Source organism: Centropristis striata, chromosome 9, assembly GCF_030273125.1.
Source record: "Centropristis striata isolate RG_2023a ecotype Rhode Island chromosome 9, C.striata_1.0, whole genome shotgun sequence".
NCBI classification, from domain to species: domain Eukaryota; kingdom Metazoa; phylum Chordata; class Actinopteri; order Perciformes; family Serranidae; genus Centropristis; species Centropristis striata.
This window is the reverse complement of record NC_081525.1, coordinates 32,482,453-32,503,007: the sequence shown is the minus strand read 5'-3', so window position 1 is coordinate 32,503,007 and position 20,555 is coordinate 32,482,453.

The window sequence follows — 20,555 nt, the reverse complement described above, 5'->3', positions numbered from 1 at the left end:
ACATCGCATGCATGCACACACCTCACCACTGATATACTGACTTACATAATTAAGTTTCTTTGTGTTGCTTTCAGTTAATTAAATAAACGCTATTTTATTATAACTTGAATACATGAGTGGTCTCCTTGTCTTGTCATGATCTATGAGCCGGTTTATGACAAAATGGGGGCTCGTCCGCTCGTCCATTTAGGACTAATTAGTGTTTTGTTTGGTCTAGTTTGCAGTGGTGGAATTTGATTGTGGACTTTCTTGGTAAGTAACCTTTGGGAAAGTTTGTTCCACCATTTTGGTTGTTAGAGTACAGTGTTTGTGGGAGACACACATGTATTGTTTTGGGAGAGAGCTTTTGTTTTGTGTCTCAGTTTGGTGCTCGGACACTGTGGCTCAGTGTACAAGCGTTCACATGCAGGTTCTTTGTTAACTGCCATTGTTTGTCCCTGTTAGGATCAGAGCGGGTTCCCTTGGAATTCGTTTCGGGGGTTTATAATGTGGGGGTGAAAGCGGTTTTCAGCAGTTGTCTCGGGAGCACATCCGGCGTTGCAGGAAGCTGCCATTGCTGGTGGCTGCATCGGGCTACCGGGCTGCAACAAAAATCGGGCTTTAGTGCATAATTACCCGCCGCAATTAGCCTCCTGAAGACTGGGGGGGGGGCTTAGTTTAAATTCTCGTTAGGCAGTTAGTGGGACGAACTTTGGTGGTCTGTTGAATGTGTATTGTGGACGGTTGGCGGCTGCTTATTAACTTGTAGCATCATAGGACTTGTTTGGTGGTAGTTTAAGAGATACATTGACTTGTAGTTTGTCTAGAGTGATTTTGTCAGGCTGATTTGTTTGTTTTGGTAGCCATGGAGTTTCTGAGTGCTAAAAGTAATTTGGGTCTAACGTTTGAACAGCAGAGAGAGTTAGTTATTGCAACTGGATACTGAAAGGTTTAAGTTGGAAAGACGCAGGCTGGAACTAGAGAAGCGCTGGTTGAGCTTAAGTGCACCTGGTAGCTCAGTAAGTGGAGCTCAAGTGTTTCCTGGTCCACCTTTGTTTGAGGTTGCCACTAGTCTGCGTTTAGTGCCTCTGTTTTCTGCATTACCTGTGGAAGGGCTTGACATAATTCTTGGTAATGACCTGGCAGGAGGCAGAGTTTGGGCTGAGGCTCCACCCCTTAGTGAGGTCACCCAGGTTCCTGAACCTCTACCTGCTGTCTCACAGGCTGCGAGGACAGAGGCGGATCCTGAGGCTGAGCTGTTTCCAGTTTGTGCAGTAACTCGAGCAATGAGTCGGGTAAGAGACCAACCTGCTCAACGATCGAAGGCTGAGGGAAAAGTTGTTATCCTACCTGAGCCTCTGAAGTCCATCCCTTACATTGATCTTGTTGGAGAACAAGAAACTGATCCTTCAGTGAGTGCTGTTTGATCTGGTGTCTCCAGTGGTAGACATGGAAACTGCAGCTCAGGGGTACTTACAAAGTGGTGCGCTGATGAGTAAATGTGCTGCACAGGGTGATTGTGTGGGAAAACCAGTAGTGCAGATTGTGGTGCCTGAGAAATTTGGAGAGTCTGTCATGAAAGCCTCCCATGGTGTGGCTGGGCATGGGGCTGTTCATGGAACTTGCCATCGAGTCTTGCAGCATTTCTTTTGGCCCAGATTGGAAGAGGATGTTGCTGTTTTCAGCAAAACTTGTCAGCGGCACAATTTGCTTGACTTTGTGAATGTCTTCAGGCATAGACTGTATATGGTGGGGCAAATGACAAAACAAAGGTTTTGCCATTTGAGGTGGCCGTTGTTTCTGCTGTCTTGTCATTTGGGTTGATGCCTTTTCATAGAGGGCAAGGAAAATATATGGCTGATGCCCTCTCTCGTGCCTTCTAGTGGCTTGCTAAGTCTGCATAGTTGATATTGCCTTATGCGTTTTCCCTTCATTCCATCATGTTCTCTCCTGCTCTCTCTTAAAGTGCTCCTAGGTCTCAAGGTTGTGGAGGGGGTAGGAAGAGTGTTTGCCAAACTGGTAAGATAAACAAACTTAAAATTGAAGGAGGCCTAATTGTGTTTTTTAGTCAGACTTGAGTGCCCAGAGAAGATGTATCTTGGGGGATGGGATTATTTAAGTGTTTAATGTATGTTGCAGAGTACCTGTTAGGTCTCCTTTGTTATGCGGGGGTTATATAGAGGAGCTGAGGCCTCAGTTCTCTCTCTTCTCCTCCACAGCCTCCACCTTGGTTTGTTTAGTTGGTCTGGTTATGTTGGTTTTGTTTAGTTGGTTACTTTGGCTTATACACTTGCATTTCACCACATCGCATGCATGCACACGCCTCACCACTGATATACTGACTTACATAATTAAGTTTCTTTGTGTTGCTTTCAGTTAATTAAATAAACGTTGTTTTATTATAACTGTAATACATGTGTGGTCTCGTTTTGTCATGATCTATGAGCCGGTTCATGACAATGATAACATGAAAATGAATGGGGATGCTCATAGTGATTAACCTATAAAGTATTTAACTTCTATCTACAGTCCCTCTCTGTGTTACAGCACATTAGTTTCACTCACTGAATAGCTGTGGAGCAGGAATCCATAAAGATCTGTAATTGTATATTTTGATGGATCAATGCAGGGACTTTAATACTCTTCTTTAGCCTGCATTTACTGATATTTATTACAGACTCCTGAGAGAAATATCTGGCTCTTTAGCTGTTGAAAGTTTTGCTTTGTTCACCAGCTAGTGGATAACTGTGCATGTTGGCTGTTTGGAGCTCAGCAGGTAGTAAAGAATGCTATGAGAGCAGTGAGAGTGGACCAGAACAGTACCTTAAAGGGTTTGTGAAACCAAATTAAGAGCTGAAAGACATAATGCACAGAGGGGAACTGCAAAGTCAGGTGATATTTCTTTGTGTTTTCATTAACATTAACCACCATTTTCACATACAAGTAGTCATGTGTTTCATTGATAATATAAAAAATATTGTTAATAGCAAAAATGTTTTAAAAACATAATGCCGTACATTCCTAATATAATCAATGTCTCATCAGGATTTTCTCTTTTCTTTTTTGGGGGGTATTTAGGGAAAAAATAAGCACAGTATTGCATCACAAGTATAATGCATAGAACAATAATTTTAAAAAGTCTTCCAGGGAATGTGCCCTGTTATGACTGAAATCAGGCACTTGACCGCAACATGCACCCTCTCACAGCAGGGGGAGACAGACATCCATGAGACTAATCTGCCTCATTCACAGAAAACAAGAGGAGCTTAGGAGGCTTTATCTAACGCCATCTAGAATTGGTGAATGCAATGTCTGCAATTTAACTGAAATCCTTGAATAAAATGTATGGGCTTGTTTATTCTGCTCAACTTATGTATTTCAGCTTTATTTTTCTTCATCTGTGGCAAGTAGCAACCTTAAAATGGCACTCACTAAAAACTGAAATTACTGCCCTCTTTTCACAAGGTCAAACTGGATCTGCACAGCTAAACAAAATAATCCCACAGGTCAATTCATGACATGGCAGAGTGGAAAACACTGAGCAGGGGTCTGGGACTGGGATTTGTCTGCCCGATATCTAAAGGTTAAATACATTAATTAGGCCTTTTATTAGACAGTAGCACAGGAAGAGAACAGTGGGCCAGATTCATTAACCCAGTCTGTGTAAACATGTGTGTGAGTTTGTGCATGTGTGTGTGAGAGATAATAACAGTATTGAAAATTAAAAATTAATCTTAGTATAAACGATTTGCCTTCTGTTTGTCCTTCAAATATGTTACAGCAGAATAATGAATATGACACTGAACAGTAACTATGAGGTCATTTTAGGGCTTTGTACAATGAACTTTGCCAAAGTGCAGCCTTTTTTAAATTACCTAAAAGATGCATAAAAGGTAAAAGCTATGAGTCTCTACAATCTCAGACAGCCTTAAACAGATAGTTTTGGCATTTTGGACATTGACTTGTATGAAATACTTGTCTGTAGTTGTAGTGGATGCAAAGCGGTTTCTTTACCTGCAGAGCTCCGGCGACAGAGTTGTGTCCGGTTCAGATAGTAGAATAGATAGGTCCAGCAAGTTGGCAGGGTCTCAAGACTACAAGGTTTTACTCCATAAAACAATGTGTACACTAAAAGGTCATATTAATACAAGCTGCAGCTGTCATTGTATAGCTTTTTCATGCAACAAAATAGAGCCAAGTTAGTTTCTGATATGCACGAGGAATGTTGTTCTGTGGTTGAATGGGTGACCTTTTAGCGTACAGGTAGTTTTGTGACTTTGCCAGCTTGCCAGAACTATCTATTCTAGGATCTGAACTGGACAGAAGTCTGACAAAACTATCCCTTTAAAACTCAAAGTTATGGGGCATAACTGGTAGAGCGCATACCACAGAGGCCCTGTCCTCGTGTGTGACGGCCCGGGTTTGAATCCGACCTGAATCCCTTTCTACATGTCTCCCACTGTCAATAAAGCCTTCAAATGGCCAAAAATATCTTAAAAACCCCCCCAAAGTTATCACTAAATAAAGTCAAAACAATGAAATATATATCACTGCACAGTATGTCACATCATTAAAGGCATTGTTTGGATTGACTGACTGAAACAACAACAGATGAAATGTACGATGGTATGATAATAACAGTATATACATTGCTTAACAAATTTATTAGACCACACATAGTCATAAAAAAACATAAATATTTTAGAAATCTTTCAAAAGCTTGTTTAAAACTAAGATGTTTTTCATTTATTTATTTGGCAAATAAACTGAATTCAACTTTTTATAGCCAGATGTGAGCCTGCTCACTGGGTTTCTCTGAGAAGTCAGAAATTAATCAGGCATAACATTCAACCACTAAAAATCATTTTTATGTTCAGGAATTAAAGTAAATAACTATAATTTGACATCTTAAAGAAATAACAATGTGCTTTACTTTTTTATTTTTTACAGGTTTTTTTTGTAAAACAGTACATTTGAAAATTCATGGATAACAATAATATGTTATCCTTAAAAATATCATTTCGTTTAAAGAGCCTCTACATACTGGTGTATTAGCCATTACAGAAAAATAAAAAAAGATTTTGTAATCACTAACGCTGTTAATTTGAGACAGCTTTGGCATTAACCGGTGTTCTAATAAATTTGTTAAGCATTGTATATACTAATATTATTTCACAACAGAAACAGTACATAGAAACAACCTAACCCATTCAACTCCACATGACCTGTCAGTCTGTTAAAAGCATGCACAGCTAGTAACTTCTTCTCTCAGGGGGCGCAGCACATCTTTGACTATGTTAGTAAGATGCAAAACTTTTTAATATTAATATCATATGTTTACCTGTTGAACCAATAATAACGTGCCATGTTATTGGGTTTTTGCAAAGAAGACACTTGAGCAATGTGGAGTTAAAGAGATATGAACCTCTTCCACTAGAGGGCATTTATGTATTTGATGAAACACCACCTGCAAACACAAATACTACAGAGAAAGATTGACTGTTCCTCCCTAATTGTTCCCTGTGATGTTCCTCCCCGCGGTACAACTGTTGCATTGAATTACAGAGCAGGTTTCCGCTGAAATCAAGCGACACAGACACGAGAATCCAGTCTCAAGTAAAATAAAATATGTCTTCATATTTAATCAGATGGGATCCAATCTGAGACTACTCCAGACAACTTACATAAATCCCTTTAGAGGAGTCTTCTGTGAAGGAAAATATGTTATGAAGTTGTGTCAGACAGCAAGGCTTGCGAATGAAGAGACTGAATGAGGGTAACATAACTTTGCTTTATCAGATTTACCTCAAGGCTAAGGAGAAACACACGCAGACAGAGATAAGAGGGATGACTCATTTACATGAGATAAGTTAGTATTATGATGCTGGAAGTGGGAATGATAAACAACCAGCTAAATCAAAAAGGAGAGAAGGTAAACGAAAATAAATGCATTGGTTAATTTTAGATTCCTGTCTGACCGATCTCTGAGAGTCTGATACTGAAACCAACATGCCACACAACTCAACTAAAGAGTTGTGTTGCTAAATATTTAATTGTGCTCTGAATTACAGCTGTAATGCACAGTTAGCTTTTGTTAAGTCCTCTCTTGTGATGTTGCATCACCAAGCTATTCTTGTCTCCAAATGGAGTAAGCATCCTGATGTCTGTATTATTTATCCAGCTTTGAGTGACTGGTGTATTTTAGTCTGCTCTACGCTCGCTTCCCTGTGTCTCTCTGATTGCAAAGCCGTTGCAGTTTTGGAGACTTTGTGATTGTCTGAAAGGGCAAAGAAAGGAGCAGCAGTTGAAATCCTCCAGTTCAGTAGACTGTAAAACCTTTATTAATTGATAAAGTACTAAAAAAAAAATCACAATGAAATAAAACAAAAGTACAAAAGACATGACTAGGACCCTGCAGGGCACTGTAATGTGGAAGAACATCATAATGCTGGTGATACATTTCATACAAGCTGCAGAAATGTAGCTTTATTAAACAAAACTATAAGTGATATGTGTTTGAATCTCTGCTGATTTAACTGTAAAAGACTTTTGTATTCTATGTTCAAAGTAAGTCTTTTATTCTATGCATCTTTTACACAACAGTATGCAAGGAGTTCAATTCTTCAAAACACTAATTTTGCATCAGTTATGGACTTATAAAAAGTGTAAGCTCTGGACTTTCTGGTCAATCCTAAACTGGTTTCAGTCTCAAGTGTCTCATGTTTTGTTACCATGTGGGACCCGAAAAGTGTCTGTTCTTCTCCTTTTCTCCAGCATGTTATTAAAGTATGGCATTGTATCATATTACTTTCATAACTAGACTCACCTGTATACAAAATTGCACATTGTTCCTCTGAAGCCTAATAATATCTTAAAGTCCCCCTGCACTAAAAATTGATTTTTCTTATGTCTTAACCCCTAAAATGTCTGACCTTGATTAAGTTTGTCACTTGAGATATGTTTTCATGTTCCTATACTGAAGGGGGAGATGTTTCTGCACTTCACAACAATATGAGATTCAAACATGCATTCATTATCCTTAACCGCTTATCCAAACTCAGGTAGTGGGGGTTTCAAACTAGTGGCATGTGGCAAACTAGATTTGGCATATCACTACTTTGAAAAGCCAATCAAAAGTCAAAAAACACAGCAGAAATCTATCACATTGCCACTGCCAGTTACAAGCTAAGAAGCTAACCAACAACCTGAAGACGATAACTACACAAACCAGTCGGATACGTCTATATTGGTGCACAACAGAGTTCTCATCTCTATCTCCCCATTATCTATGGCTGAATCTCTCTGATGTTTCCTCTAATGTAGACCAGAAACTACCGCTGCAGTCTGCAGAGATCGCACTGCCCTGTCACTGGTCAACCTAGCACAAGCAGCAGTGGTGGGCGGGGCAAGGCCAGGTCAGAATTCTCAATGAGGGAGAAAGCTTAGATGTACTTCCAGTCCTTTCTTTTTTTTTTCAAGAGGGAAAACAATGTTAAACAAAATATTACTCATAGCAGTGCTTCATACTTCAAAATGTGTCTGGAGGGGGGCTTTAAAGTATCAGTGGTCACATGATGATTCTGGTGATAAATAAGATTCCTCTCATTCTTCCGATTTTACTTTTTCAAATACTGGATACTTCTCCCCAACACTCATAGTTCTCACACCACCATATCCAACCAATCATCATCTTTCTGCTCCTCGAACCAATCAGTCCCTGGAAGCTGTTCTCTCAGACTCAACTCACCACCTCCACCACCTCCACAGCCTCCTGCATGTTCAAAGAGTTTTAACACAGTTTCCATCAACCACCTGCTGGCTTTACTCCACCACCAGCAGTAGAATCAACCCCAGGGGAACTTGTCCTATCTCTTATTTTCATATGAGCCTCGGCTTAGTGAAGTCTGATTTGCAAAGTCTCTTTCTGTTGCTAAACTCAATAAATGTCATAATACACCAATTAGTATCTCCTTATTAAACTGGTCATGGGAACTGGCAGCTCAAGGTATGCAATCAAAACTAAGTATCTGACTTCCCAGTGTATCCATTGAAATGCCCTACTTTACTTCTAGAAACTTAAAAACAAATCTACAAGGGTCAAGCAACATCCAAACCCCTGGAACAAAGCTTCAAATGTGACCTGTCTGGAGCAGATCTTCTCATAAATAACAAAATATTTCTTATTATTAATTTTTTTCTTAAACCTCACAGTGGAGATGTCCAAGTTTACCTGAATCAAAACAATATATTTGCCAATAACACCCGACATCAAAAGGTCAGTTATATTTACCAAGCTAACCAGTGACCTGGCCATGAGGCAATGTGACTATAATGAATGGCTGGAGCTATTTGCTGACTGTGGGCTTTTATGCCCTGCTCTGAAGGTTATCTAGGTTTCAATGTTTCCAGAGCAATGCAATTGAGCCTCTGCTACATGGGCTTACATGTGACAATAAGCAGCTAACCCTCTTTTATCCTTACAAACAGACAATGAGGTAGAGGGCAGAGGATTACATTTTTGCTCATAAACACTGTGAAAGGTTGCGTGGTCGTTGTCAGGATCAAACCTCTTTTTGAGTTTCTAAAATCCTCCCTAGTGGACTATACTAGAGTCATTTAAAGGTATAATATGTATATTTTCCACATTAAAATGAGTAGACCATAGTTATATATTTTTGCTGAGTTGTGTACTTACATTTTCCCAAATGTTTGAAAAAATGAGAAATACATCATTTTAAGCAAGGTTAGGGTCTGTTTCATTTAGTTGACTGTCATTAGCATCATATCCCCTTTGTGCATAAGTCTGCCAGAAGCTGTCCTATTTATACTTTTTTATTTAAGTGGTAATCCCTATGTTTTAGGATACACTAACGGCTGCTTGGCCTGCAGCCCCTCCAGGATGTCCTGTGTCCGCTGAGCTGCAGGGGACAAATGTTTACCGTTTTTCTCACCCAGTCTGTTTGTTTTGGAGACCTCTGCAGATAATTCAGCTCCTGAACGATGAACACTGAAGGAATCTAACCAGTTGGAAGCTGATTGCAATGACTACAATGGTAGTGAAGACAACAACTCCCAGGACCCCACACTACTTCACAATGTCACCAACTCTGTCTTATGTTATTGTTTTGATTGAGAGACAAAAAAAGCTCTAGAAAATGTGCAGCACAAATCCTTAGTGCCAATATAATACAGTGTGTGATGAAACTATACATTTTATTCACATTTATCTCCCCTCAGTGATCCCTTCTATGATAACAAAACATGCTCAATTTAGCTGACTTTAACTCCTCATTTTGAAATTCAATGGCTGTACAGCTGTACAGTTTTAGAGGAGATCAGCGATCCCCTAACAGAAACAGAAAAACTTTTCATGTCCCTTGAAGCCTCTGCTTTTAGGGAAAGATAAGCCTGCAGGTCCTGCTAATGAGCCTGAAATGGAGCTGAGGAGGTAATTGCGTGTGAAAAGGGCAATGTGCTGAAGAACATAAGAGGCCATAAAATGAGGAGGAGCCCATTACAGCCTAACTAAGACATTTCAACTGGAAAATAGCTTGCAGTAACCAGGCGGATTTTCAGCTGGGATGGTACACCTGATTACCTGGGGTTAATGACCAACAGAGGCCCATTATAAAGAATATGTGGAACATACGACAGAGATGTGGCTGACTTATTTTTGAGCATTCTGACTCATATTTTACAGTATTTTCTGTTTTTATGAAGTCATAAGAAGAAGCTGAGAGAAAGCTCTTTCGTTTAGTTTTAAGTTTTTGGTCACCTTAACCCTTTGATGCACAACATGGGTGTAAAGTCACCCGACTAAGTTTTTATATTCTATATCTTTGCAATAAATTAATTTCATCATTCAGTATTGCAGGTTTTCCTCAAATAACTTCTTTTTGATAATCAGACATCCTATTTTTTGTTTTCATTGCCTACTTTTTGAATAAAACCCTTTTTTAATCACTACGCTTCTAATGCACAAGGTCATTTTTGACCCATGTTGTGCACCAACAAGACCTAAGTCTTTCTGTCAAATGTCATTTATATTTAGGTGGTTAGGTGTTTATATGTTGGTTAGGTGTTTATATGTTGTCATCAATTTAAAACCTGACAAAAAAGACACAAATATTAACATTAACAAAATATTATCATATTTTGTTAAATTGGTGTTTTTCCAATGGAAATTCTTATTTGGTGGCTCTAATAAGTCTCAAATGTTAAAATATGTGATTTTCCAATGTAATCTGGTGGTTCTAACAAAGTTAAACATTAAATAAGACAAAAACAGTCACACATATACTCACATTCTTATTTTGGTGTATCAATTTTTGTATCACTACGCTTCTAATGCACAAGGTCATTTTTGACCCATGTGTGTAAACTTGATGTTATAAGACAAAAAATATTTTTCTTCATTAAGTATGAAAGGTAAAATTGAAAAAAGTGTATATAATGATTTGTTTTAATAATTAAAAAAAAAAGATATTCAAACACACAGCCAGCATGAAATAACATGGGAAATGAATGTGGGTCATTTTTGACCCATGTTGTGCATTAGAAGGTGTTTATATATTGTGCATCAAAGGGTTAGGGCAAGTTAATAAAAAACAATGTCAATGCTGAGGCACCTTTCTTCCTTCATTTCTAGCCCCACAATTGCAGCATCAAAAGATACCGAAGAAAAATGCTTTCTGATGGAAAGCAACAAGTTCAAATCCCCTTTTGTGACTGTCCATAAAAATCTTTCTGGGAAATTGCCAAGTTGAAGAAGGGTGAAAAGTAATCACAATTCTTTATATATATATAAAAAAATGCTTCATCACACTGAATCGTGCAATTTCATGACAAACAGTGAGCATTTTTATTTTAACGTTACAGTCTCAAAATCCCTTCACTTGCCGAAATGACTTTAAGAAGAAGTTGTGCTTCAGCTCAACCTAATTTCTCCATGAATGTTATATGTGTTTGTTTGTTGTTTTTTAAATATAAATGACATTTGACAGAAAGACTTATTGTAGATTCTTCCCAGTTAAATGTCTCATAATGTGTGACCCCCTGTCGCTGGTGTGCAATCACAACATTACAGACAGTCTTGTAATGTGATCAGTACAGTAACCTGACGATGGTGCAGTAACTTAACATATTTCATGCTCAAATGCATGTACACTGCAAAAAATTTGTGTCTAAAAACAAGATAAAAACACTAAATCTGAGGGAAATGATCTTGCTGCATGGACAGATAATTTCACTTGACAAGATTTCTTAAATTAAGATTATTAAATCTAGAAATAAGCATGTTGAACAATTAAAATTTTTATCTTAAGAACCAAATAATTTGCAGTATATAACAGTAACAAAAAGGAAAACAAAAGGTTTGAAGCAAATAAAAAATAACCACTTACTGTGATTCCTTTTTTTCCAGTGCAAGAACAGCAGATTGCAATTTTTTGCATTTTTACACTGCACTTTTAAGATTTCATGCTCAAATGCATGTAGTTGTACTGAGGGCCACTTCAAGTGAGGGTGCGAGCCGTATGCGGCGCCCAGGCCTCCAGTTGCCCATCCCTGGTGTAGATCCTTTAGACAAACTTTAAACTACGTTACAGCATGAAAACAATGTAAATTATTGGCTACAGAAGAATGTGAAAAATCTAGAGGTGTGGACATTTTTCTCAGAACTTGATGAGCGGGCCAGAGATTAAAAAGAAAGTCAATACTGGACATTAGAAAGGTTGTCGGAAGGAGTTTTGTCAGGTTATGTTCAAGTCTTTCCACCCCATAATGGTCAAATAAAGCTTGGATGACCACCCAACACTGTAGGCAGATAGAAAATATAGGCTAATTGTGACTTGAAAGCTGCAAAACCCATATGTTTTCTAACTCACAAAAAACATGTTTTCTTTGTTATTTTGCATTCAGAGTTTTACTTACTGGATATTTTTGCAGATGAATTATGCCATTATTCATGCCTTAATCATCCCTCATGTCTGACACACAGACGTCGTCTCTTGGCTCAGTGGACTCAGTCCTGCAGCTGCGCTCCACAAGCCTCCTTATGGTGCATCTGCAACCTGCTGTTGTGACACACACATAAAAATGTCAACAGACACAGAAAAATAATACATTGTGTTTTGTCTTCTGCCTGAAAGCACAAATGAGATAAAATCATAATGTATCCAATGTTCAGGACAATTATTTTAGCTACAAATTATCAATGTTCCCTCAACAACAAAAGGTAAAAGCACCCTGGGATTGTTTTGTTCCTGTGCACGGTGGCACAAAGTGTCCAGTCGTGACGTTCATCCGATATTTTAGATTACTACCTCCCTGATACTGGACCCAGGGCTGGCAGAATTAAAATTTGATCTGTTCGAGCTCCATTTGCATATGAACACACAGTTCACTCTCTATTTCATAAAGAGACAGAACACCTGCAATCCCTTAAATCATCTTCTGGTGTCTTGCTTTGACTTTTAATCCTCTATTATATACACCAGGAAGATTTATAATAAGCAAAATTAAACCATTGTATTATCAGTGATTTTTCAAATACAAAATCTCTGTTTGCATTGCTCATTTACCAGTTTGGTTTAACAGTAAAAAGTCAATGTCATACAACTTAATATCATAAAACACACACTGTATTTAGAGTATTTCAGTACTATGTCACAAGTCAACACACAGACATGTATACTCTTTGAGTGCTTTTATTCGAAGCTGGTCTCACAGGAATCCGTGAAATAGCCATGGATTCACTTAACTCAAAATCTGCGTAATAGCCATGGAATAACTCAAATTTCCGTGAAACTGACACAGATTTCGCTACAATGCAAGTTAATGACAGTCATATCCCTTGGCTATTCCATGGATGTTTTTTCCTATTGGTTTGTTCCAAGTCACGTGACTTTCAAGGTCCCGGCGGTCAGAACAAAAAACATGGTGGACAGTTCTCTCATTTTTAGTTAAAAAAATCAATATTTTGACTTAGTTTCTGCATAAAAATGGATTTTGATCACATTTCTAGCAAGAAATATATGTTTTATTTTCTAAATATTCACTCAGTGAATGTACATAATCACTTTGTTGAAATAGCCACGGGATATGACTATCATTAACTTGCATTGTCGCGAAATCCGTGTCAGTTTCACGGAAATTTGAGTGATTCCGTGGCTATTCCACAGATTTTGAGTTAAGCAAATCCGTGGCTATTTCACGGATTCCTGTGAGACCATGTTGTTTTATTCATGAGATATTCACTGCCTACACAACATTTAACCTCGACTCTAAATCTAATCCTAAATCTTTCATTAACTTCAAGTCTTCAAATGAGTGAGGACCAGTACAGTGTCACCAGAGCAGTTTCCTTGTCTCTATTTCTCTATTTGAATATTTTTGAGGCAATGGTCCTCATAATTATAGAGAAACAAGAGCACATATGCACAGGCAGACACACACAGGCAGACAGCGCTGAGGGGCAGTCCTGGCCTCTGGCGCTGGAAAACACAGCCGCCTTGGTTGCTGGTGTCTCACGCACCCCCCCAACCCCCCAACCCAACCTCCCACCCGAGGAGTCTCCAGCAGTGCCAGCTGAGTCCAATCTCTGCCTGCCAGCTGCACCCCCCCAGGCGAGCTGCAGCAACATGGAGCTGGGGTCACCATGACACCTCCTCACTCGCTGCTAAAAATGGAATCTGTCAGGTACTGAAACTGAAGGCAAAAAATGATGACAAAGTGATGCAAAAAGACCACAAAGAGACAAAAAAAATGACCATAAAGAGACAAAAAAACCACCATAAAGAGTCTTTCTGTGTTGTAGGAGTGGTGTGGGTCTTGTCATAAGCTGTGGATGATTTGGAAATATAATAATAATATAATAAACAACATATAACATATTAAAAGATTTTAAGATGTTTATTCTGCATTTATTCATTGTGATGTATAAACACTGTAACTTTTTATAATCTACAGTTATTGTTGTTGTATAATGGCAGTGATTCAATGTGTCTCCTGCAGTGGTGGAAAGTAACTAATTACATTTACTCAAGTACTGTACTTAAGTACAATTTTGAGGTACATGCACTTTACCTGCGTATTTCCATTTTATGTAACTTTATACGTCTACTCCAATATATTTTAAACGCAAATATTGTAGTTTTTACTCCACTTCATTTAGCCAGCTTTAGTTACTTTTCAGGTCAAGATTTAACATGAAAAAATTATAAATTATATTTTATATTCTAATTGTTAAATCTAATCATAAAAATAAAAGTGATTTTTAATTTTTAAAAATAAATTAGACAATATATTAAGTAGTTAATGAGCCCTATCTTTACAAAATTAAAGCACTGCTTATATAAATGCATTATTATTATTAATAATAATAATAATAATAATAATAATAATAATAATAATAATAATAATAATAATACAATAATATATTTAGAATATATAAAACAATCTGAGTGGGTCCATTCTACATAACAAGTACTTTTACTTTTGATACTTTAAGTATATTTTGATCCTGATTCATTTGCACTTTAACTTCTGCAAGGTTTTGAAAGCAGTACTTTATTGGTTTACTTTTAGTGGAGTAATTTCACTGTGTGCTATTAGTACTTTTACTTAAGTAAAGGATCTGAATATTTCCCCCACTGGTCTCCTGTTAGGATCTGGTTTTGTTTGGACTCCAAAGCGGAGACTGACACAGGTTAGTGAACACAAAAAGAGTTTATTGAACGACAAAAAACAAAGGAGCACAGTGGAGGCAGGGAGCTGGCTGGCTTGAAGAATAATTACCAGAGACGAGAGAATGGATTCACAGAGATGACACAAGGACTGAACACATGGAAGAACTCGGGCACTGAAGACACTCAGACTGGCAAAGCAGCGAGGCACAAAAACACAAAAACCAACAAAATAACCAAATTCCAAACAGAACCCTCACACTTCTCCTTGAAAAAACACACTTTTCCCCCTCCTCTTAGTTTTCAAGCTTGCCTCTGTGTGAAATGTGCCAAAAACATTTCACTACGCACTGATAAAAAGTAAAAAGTAAAAAAAAAAAGATACAGCACCACCATGTTTAAAAATGATTGAAAAGTCATAAAATCTAGCTCGTGGGTTCAGTGATCGGAGCATTAGTAAGTGGAGAGTTTTTTAATAGCCCCTGGAGAAAACTTAGAAGAAAGGAAGTGAAGCGCGTGAGCTGATGAGAAGATGAATCTTGGATGATACTTTGAATAACGATGCCAACGACCCAGCTGCCAAAACAAGGAGGAATAATGGCTTCAAATAATGACTTGTCAGGATTTGTATGAGGAAATGAGACAGAAATAGCTCTGCTTGAAAAAAAAGAAAAGACGTGCCTATTTTTATCCTGTCCTCTTCTCCTTTGTCTAATTTTAGTTAAGAATTACTCTTGCTGGCTGCCCAGGAGGAGGTCTCATCCATCTGCACCAGGGTGTGTTTAAAAAGAAATGACAGGAACATTTCACGTCATCCACGTTCAAACATCTGGATTCACACACAAAAGTGCTTCGCTCTCAAAGTCACATCATTTTGTTCATTTAGAGGTCAGTTTTAGTCACCGGATTAGAGAGACGTCTGAGATATTTTGGGATCTGGAATGTCATTCTAAAACACACCAGTGTTAATGGTGTCATTGACTTAATGAGCTGTTTCACCTTCGCTGTGCCACAAGTAGATGGTGCGGCATCAGGACACCAGAGAACACTTTGCCATTCAACTTCCGGATACACAGACAAAACATTTGGTTCTTAATTGGCCATTTGCAATTAGAGTGACTCTTCTGATCTCCTTCCCCACAGGACTGCTGGAGTCAAAACTAAGTAAAGGTTTAGGGTTTAATTAGATGGAAATTAACTATATTCTCAGCATGACCTATAGATAGGCAGCCACCCAGCATGCAGCTCTATATGAAACTACAGAGAGACTGACAGCAGCCATGTTTCCATTAAGGTCGAAGCAAATTTTGAAGCGAAATTTTGAAATGTTGCATGAAAGAAAATGTGAATTAGGGCCGTTTCCATGATCTGCCTTTAAATGAATAGACAAAGCTGCATAATGTACTTTCATCAGAAGATGGCAGTGTAATGTATTGCTATAGGCTAATCCATCGGTAAACAGTAGAAGAAGTAGAGATTCTGCAAGAGAGAAAAAAAGTTAAATTAACTAATTTACAATTGTTCTTTCAGCAGAAACAGCTGATCACTCCTGTGAGTTAAATGTTCGCTACGTCAGAACTTCGGGAAAAGCATTTCCATCTCCCGTTTAGCTCATTAACTATTTTACAAAAAAGACAAAAAGCACCTCAAGCTAGCATAAAAACTTGTTTTACATTAAAATACGTTTTGGTTTTACAGCCCAAACATTTCCTATTTGGTTGAATCTGAGCTGATCTCTCCCATACAGAAACCAGCTCTGACAAACTCCTGTAGAGAAAATCAAACACCTTGAAGCTAAAAATACAGATATTGTTATAGTTTGTAAAGAGAAACCAGCATTCTATAAATGCTGGACTTATACTATCAGATGAACAGAAATACAAATAAACAAAAAATCTCCCCAAAAAAATCAATGCTTGTTGTCTGCTGGAGCTGAATAAGTTTGGTAACTAACTGTATAAGCTGGAGACGTGGTGGTCTCTGTGTATTTTAATATTTTCTGCCCACTGATAACTATCACAATAAGTATGTGGCATCTATAAAAAGAGGCAAACTAGCATCTTTATGCAACTTATTTCTTTGTGCATTTATGATGATAAAACAGTTTTGGCTCTTATGTAATATAAAAGGCCTTACAGCAAAATGTTGCACACATCATTTGAAATGTTGTCAGGAGAAAACAAGGTTGCAGAGGAATCGTACAAATTTCTGCCTGCAGATGCTCCTGATGTATCATCCCAGCAACCACACATGTCAAATAGTTGTACAATAAAGACTGGATGATGCAAATGATACAAACCTAATTGGGCTGTTTCAAATTCATTTCAAAGACGCAAACAAAGCATACACTTTGACACACAAAAATAAAATAAAATTTGCTTTTAAAGTGATTTACAAGCAGTCTTGGTTTGTCCTCACTTACACTGTCTCGTGTTCACGCTGTAAAACGGATATTTTTAGAAAAGAGCATCACCATTCTATCAAATTAGACTCAAACGTTGTGAAATCTTCCAAACAATCCGACAACAAAGTCTCATCAGCTCAACTGCTTTAGATAGGACAGCCAATGCAGCTGATTATATCACACTGTGCAAGAAACACACAAGCACACACACAAACGTGAATAACTTTAGTTAAATGATGTAGTCTAATGTAACAGCCTCTCATGACATGTTTTTTATATGTATATCAGTGGAATATTAGATTCTTCATTTCATCAATGCCTATGAAGAGTTCAAACTGAGTACTAACACCGAACTGTGAAATTATTCAAAACTCAGTTAAGTAAAAGTACAAAAGTATGAGCATCAAAATGTATTTAATGTATCAAAAGTATTTGTTATACTGAATGTCCCCACTCAGATTGTTTTATATATTCCAGATATAATACTAGATTATTTACAGGGCTTATTTAACTACTTAATATAGGCATAATGTTATGAGGTTTAATAAAGAAAATAGTCTAATCAATTTAAATTGATCATGTTTTTCATGTTAAATTTTGACCTGAAAAGTAAAGGTATGAAATGGAAATGCTCTCGTAAAGTAATCTAGTACTACTAGTACTTCAGTAAAGCACTTGAGTAAATGTACTTAGTTACATTCCACCACTGACTGAAGCTCCAACTGTCTTTTTCCTGAAGGTCTGCTTGCAATTTGCAAGACCCAACCCTTCACAAATTTCCATTGTCCAATTTCAATTTGACAGTATAATAAACAACAATAGCAAAGAAAATACATAATCATGTTTGTGTGAAAGGGCAGCGGCAGAAAAACAAACTCACCTCTGAACCACAGAGAGAATAAATGGTCACACCTACGTGTGAACGCAGAAACACTCCGAGCTCTCTTTTTCTATTTAGCCTGCTCAGCAAAGTACCATAGCTTCCTAATGTCGCTGAGGTAACGACGGACCCTTCATCTTCCTGAAAAATAGAAAAGCCATTTCTGTGGGGCTGATTAATGTTCAGCAGGGGTCTACTCCATCTTTCATCACAAGAATCTGTGCAGAGCTCATTTGCAGTGACAACGACATTAACCAGCTGCTGAAGGTAAAGTGAATGTGAATGGTGGATGATAGTCTGAGACTAGTTTTATAAAATAGACTGGTGCAACCTCACAAATCTATCAGCATTTCTCATTAGAAGCTATCCATCTCTAAATCTCAAACAGCTTCTTGTGGTTTTCAAGGAGCAGTGGTGTGCTTTAAGGGAAGAGCTGGGAGGACTTTCACTGATATTCAGATCAGGGTTGAGGGAATGCCTGAGACCAGAGTAAGCAGAGAGGATGGGGATGCCCTCTGCCTGTTAGTAAGATAACCAAAAAGCATTCCCCTTTGCTAACCTGGCCCCTCTCCATGCACTCCAGAGAGTGCAAGGCAGAGGTCCTGTTTAGTTTAATATGTTAGTCTAGTCCGCCTGACTCATTGGTCCTTTAGAAGACGGACTTTATTAATCGGACAATGGGGAAATTCAACCTCTGCATTTAACCCATGCTTTTTCCACATTACTGCGCCCAGGTACTTCAGTCCAAGACCTTTGAGTAACGGGATTCGAACTGGCAACACTCCAGTTACAAGCCCAAGAGTTAACCTCTAGGCCACGGACTGCCTGAAGTACTAAAGAAGTATCAGTAGCCTAACTGCAACAAGATCTCCAACCTAACACATATGAGTGTTGTCAAAAAGTATCTAACATAGACTGTATATAAGGTATCTAAGGGCTCATGGTACCACGGAGCGTGCTAAAAATAGCACACACGTCATTATACATACACATACACGGTTTGTGGCAGTAAAAAAGGCTGCAGTTACGGTGAATTTAGGCTACAAAACCACTGACCTAGGTTTAGGGCAAAAAACTTCCTGGTAAAAAATAGAGTAAAGGAGTAAATAAATGTAAATGTCAGAAGTGAAGTATTTATGAGGGTGACATGAGCCATTGACGTTATGTAAAAAAAACTTTTTCACACAGGACAAAAACCTCGTTCTACTGGGAGAGAGACTGCCATTTGCCCCAGAACAAACCAGGTACCTCCTACTGGCTGTGACATTTTCACTATCGATAATTTGATGAGTGTATTCTCAATTTATCAATTAATCATTTGATCTATTAAATATCTAAAACAGAAATGCCAACATAACCCAGAATTTAAGATGATTTAATCAGATAAAAAAAAACAAAAGAAGATGGAGCTATTTCCTGTCAGTGTCTTCTCTCCAATTTCTCTCGTGGGTGGCCAAAATCGCCAATCAGTTTGTTTTTTGTTGTTGTTTTTACTCTTTCGCGCAATTTCTACTTCTTCTATTGTTTACTGACAGATTAGCCTACAGCAATACATTACACTGCCGTCTTCTGACTAAAGTATGTTTATCCAGCTTTATTTATTCTAAACTATTTTGTAATTCTGGAAATAGTTACGAATACATTTGACATTTTTTGTCTCTATTGTTGTTTTATCTAATCCCTTTTAGACACCTATCAGCAGGTTTTTGGGATAAACAGCGGAGAAGGTGCCTTTAAGGTTATACAGCTGGGGTCTGATGATGCAGCAGTCTGGATCACAACATCCTCACTGTGAATGCACCTGTATAGATGTGGCGAGGTGACACTGAAATCAATTGTAATCTCCCTCCACTCTAGTCTCCCAGGAGCTGGCTGTTCCTCCAGCCTTGCAGTCCCACACTGAGCATGGTTCCTGCTGTACATCTGGGTGTCTGTTAGGTTTTTAGAGATGGTATGGTCCACAGAATATGAAGGAAAATAAAGGTATAGAACCTTATACTAAAGTGTAAATGTGTTGCACATCTCTTGTCCACACAGCAGCACTTGAAGATGAAGACATCCTGTTTCTTGTGTGTATTTCTCAGGGCCTCTCAGTCATTGTGAAGTGATACTGCAGGGTGAGCTGGAACAGCAGGTGATTTAGAGCCGAGCGGGCGGCTGTCATCGGACAAATTTACACGTTGGACAATAACAGTATCTGAGCACTACATTCTCCATGTCAGAATCCATATAAACTGAGTGCGAATGTCAGATTATGTTTTTGTTTGAGTATAAAAAGTAGTTTTATTTTAGACATCCTCTTAAAATGTCAGGTTGAGGAAAATTCTAATGTAGCCAACTTACAATTTAAAAAGTAAAAGAAGCATTAGTACAGTAGTGTTCAAAATAATAGCAGTCCAATGTGACTAACCAGATTAATCCAGGTTTTTAGTATATTTTTTATTGCTACATGGCAAACAAGTCACCAGTAGCTGCAGTAGATTCTCAGAAAACCAACAAGACCCAGCATTCATGATATGCACGCTCTTAAGGCTGTACAATTGGGCAATTAGTTGAAAGGGATGTGTTCAAAAAAATAGCAGTGTCTTCCATTGACTTTACAAACTCA